This window comes from Suricata suricatta, chromosome 5 (genome assembly GCF_006229205.1).
Source record: "Suricata suricatta isolate VVHF042 chromosome 5, meerkat_22Aug2017_6uvM2_HiC, whole genome shotgun sequence".
Classification (NCBI taxonomy): domain Eukaryota; kingdom Metazoa; phylum Chordata; class Mammalia; order Carnivora; family Herpestidae; genus Suricata; species Suricata suricatta.
Window position 1 is genome coordinate 85,951,429 of NC_043704.1, and position 4,412 is coordinate 85,955,840.

Here is a 4,412-nt window from a genome sequence, read left to right on the forward strand (position 1 = left end):
TTTTAAAATATTTAATAATACTGAATTTTCAGTAGACATTTAAAATGCACGAAGATTCACTTATTAATAAAATTTAACTTAATCAATACAAAATGTATTCTTCTATCACTCAACTCTTTAATTATAATGGTTAAAACTAAAAGCAGTATTAGCACATTTCTTGCTGTAAGAAAGCTGAGTGCACTATGATTTTATGTGGAGTCTTCTGGCCACTCAAAATACAATGAGATTATCTTATAAATGGATATGCAGTGTGCTTTCCTCTTGGTACTAATATTGCTCATGACTATCACTGGAAAAGGCAAGAGCTAGCTTTGCCGTATACTTAATCAATAAATAAACCACCTGGGCCACAGTTGCTGCTCAAATTTGATGGCCCATACAAAGCACTTGGGATTCTTGTTAAAAATGAACATTCTGATTCAGCAGGTCATGGATGGGGCCGGAGAGTCAGCAGTCCCAAGAGACAGATGCTGCTAGTCAGTACACCACACTTTGCATAAAAAGGGTCTTTGAATTTAAAATGAGAAATATTTTCTGGAACTGGAATCTGGTATTAAATCATGCCCATTTTAGGCTGCAAAACAACAATGTGAAAGGGATGAGATGTGAATTACCCTTATTTTCTTCAGATCCATTGCGTGACTTAATATGAATTAGTCTGAGTCTGAGTTTGAGTTTAGCTGAGCAATCATAGCCCGGCCACTTATAAGTCAGACTGTTGCTGATGGTGGTATTATGGCCAGTGAATTGTACAGGTTTGGTAAGTAAAGATTCATTAGTAAGCATTCTTTGCACAGTGTACACAGAGACTTTCTTCTTTTGCTTTGAGCTTGATACATATTACCAGTTCAGCTTCAAAGTTGTTTTTCCATGATTCCAATTATTAACATGAAAATTAGGAAGTCCTATGAAAGGTCAAATAAAGCATTTAGATGTTTAGCAGAGATTTCCATTTTTATTCAAATATTTCTGGTAATCAGAGGGGCAGACAGATAGCTGTTGCCACTGTCTTTGTTCCAAAAGAACCACACCTCTTCCAAACTGCTGCATCTCTGGCTTGTTTGCCTTCTGTCAGTTTACCTTAATAATTCCCTGGGGCAAATGAGATTACACAAAGAGTCATGCTCTCATGTTACTGGAGTCAGAGGCTAGAGAAAGTTATGCACATTTTCTCCTTTTAAGATCTTTAAAAAAAATTTTTTTTTGCATTTATTTATTTTTGAGGGACCGAGACAAACCGAGCACAAGTCGGGGAGAGGCAGAGAAAGAGGGAGACACTGAATCCAAAGCAGGCTCCAGGCTCTGAGCTGTCAGCACCAACCGGATGCAGGACTCAAACCTACAAACCTTGAGATCATGACCTGAGCCGATTGGACACTTATTGACTGAGCCACCCAGGCCCCCCACTTTTTAAGATCTTTTCAAAACAATCTATTTGCAACTTGTAAAGAAAGATTTCCACAAATATAATTATATTATTATTCAGCCTTTTGTTATGTGTATCCTAAAATCCTTAGGGTTCACCAGAATACCAATCCATACCTGCTTTATCTTATGGATTTTCTACTGATATCTATTTGTACATGAAAACTTTCTTTCATATTAGAAAAATTTCTTTCATATTAGATAGGGAAAATGGAAAATTGTGGAATCTATGTAAAGGCTTATTTTGTATTTACTTATTTATTTATTTAAAGAAAAGTCTAGATACATTTATCTTTCTGGGATGATAAAATGTACTCCTGTCAGGAAGTTGGACTATAAGTTCCATGAAGATAGAGAGCACGTCAGTTTTATTCATCGATGTATTTCAGCATTTAGCAGCACAGCACTTGCACATACTAAGTTCTTAATAAACGTGAATGAAGACAGATTCACTTACATTCCTGAGATTTGTGAATGTAGGGAGCAACTGAATGACTTACTTAGGTTTTGAAAAAAATGATGTATATTTAGGGTGACTGGGTGGCTCAGTTGGTTAGACATCTGACTCTTGATTTTGGCTCAGGTCATGATCTCACAGTCGTGAGATTGAGCCCTGCATCGAGCTATGTGGGGAGCCTGCTTGCGATTCTCTCTCTCTCTCTCTCTCTCTCTCTCTCTCTCTCTCTTTCTCTCCCCTCCTCTCTCTCTCTCCTCCCCTTCCCTACTCTCTCCCTGAAATAAAGTTTAAAAACTTTTTAAACAATTTTTTAAATGATGTATTGAATTTTATCTTCAACTCTAGGTGGGTGCCAGGCTGTGCTGGCTCCTTTAATCTGCCATTAAATAATAGTAAGCATATAATGGATTGGGAAGGTTTGGCCCTGCTGTTACTTCATAGAATTCTAGCACTTTCAAATCAAACAGAAGAATTTCCCCCAAGATTTTTATACCAATATGCTAGCATTTTGCAATAAATATTTCCCCTTTCAAATTTGTAGAGCTTGACATCTCAGAAAATGGTCACTCATCTTATCTGGAATGGAAAAAGTTTGTTTACATACTCATATATGGTGGTTTATAATTTACAACTCCCTTTGCATGCGTTCAGTCCTCAGCAGCCCCGTGTAGTAGGCTGAGAAGATATTTGTCTTACCTCAAAAATGAGGAAGTAGAGAATTAGTATACTTGCTTAAAAAAGCAGCGAGTTAAGGAAATAGAATTAGCACTTCTGTCTCCTGACTCCTATTCCAGTGCTCTGTCCTATAAAGAACAATAAATGAAAAACAGATGGTACTTTACCTTTTACAGTTCCTATGAACATGTCTCAATTTTCAGGATAAAACAATGAGTTTGTCATGTAGGGTTTGGATATGAAAAAACTGAAGTCTAAAGAGGGCAAAGGATACTTTCCAAGACTAACTATTGGTGGGATCTAATAGGAATCTACATCTTCTGCCTTTACAAGTCTTAATCATTTTGTGGTTGGTTGGTTGGGTGGGTGGTTGGTCAGTCAGTCCATTGTTTTTGGACCACAGATGTATTGGATTAGATTAATCATTTCTTTGATTTATGGCGCCCTCTCCCACTAGTCCATGCATAGCCATGGTTTTTTAATATAGCAATTTTTATAGGGCAATACACATCCATGAATCACCACCCAACCTGGCTAAGACATTGACAATTAACCTTCATATAACTATATACTATATACCATATAGTATATGATATATATATTTATGTGCTTAGGGAGTTGATATATTTTTTAACTTTATGAAAGGTATATCATGCTATATATATATATATATATACACACATATATATATTTGGGGGATAATATTTTGCTGTATATAACTTCAGGGGGTAGGTTGTTGTGTTATTGGAGATCTTATTACCAACAAAACTAGGTAGTCACAGTAAACATGTACATATATACACACATATATAATGTATATGTATCTATAATGTATTAAATGTATATAAAACTATCCAGTATTTAACTTGAGACATATCTAAATGCACTCTACCTATATATTATATAGTAAAGATCTATTCATTCAACAAATATTTTTAAAGTACCAACCATGTGTCAGGAGGTACTACATTGTGCTGACACATCCGTGGAAAAACAGACACACTCCTCCCCTGATCTCATGGAAATCACATTGCATATAGACAGACAATAAATAAAATATGTGAAGTATATGGGATGTTAGATAATGTGAAGTGCTGGGGAGAAAAACAAATCATGAAAGGCCCCTAGGGGCTGAGGTTTGGAATTTTAAATAGTGTGCTCAGAAATAAATTGAGGGTGGGCTGAGTGGGGTTATTAACTCAGTATCATGGAGGTAACCTGTGAGAGCTGAGTCAGAACAGAAGTAAATGCAGGGACACTTGGGTGGCTCAGTCGGTTAAGCCTCCGATTAAACCTCCAACATCGTCTCAGGTCATGATCTCAGGATCCTGAGTTCGAGCCCGTATGGAGCTCTGTGCTGACAGCTGGGAGCCTGGAGCCTGCTTGGGATTCTGTCTCCTTTTCTCTATACTCTTCCCCTGCTCACATTGTCTCTCTCTCTCTAACAAACGCAGTCTTTTTCTCTCTCAAAAATGAATAAACATTAAAAAAAAGAAGAAGAAGAACAAAAGTAAACTCTTCGGAAACCCCCACGCTCAGTCCATTATGTCTGTACGATGACAGGCTCAGTCGGTATTGATGGTCCCGGAAGAAACAATGCATTTTCCTCCCACTTTTCTTGCATCTGACCATCTACTGTGCCGGAATCGCCGTGGATGCGGCCGCCACACCAGAACGCCTCGCGCGACCACCCCTCTCGGGCACTTTGCCCGCCGCGTGCATGCATTGCCTTCGGGCCTCTCCCATGCCCGCCGGGGACGCGCGCGCGTGCCCGCCTCCGCGGTCTCCCGGCAGAGTCGCGGCCGGGAGGGCGGCGCGCGCCCCGCTCGGCAGCTGCGGCGGCGGCTGGTGT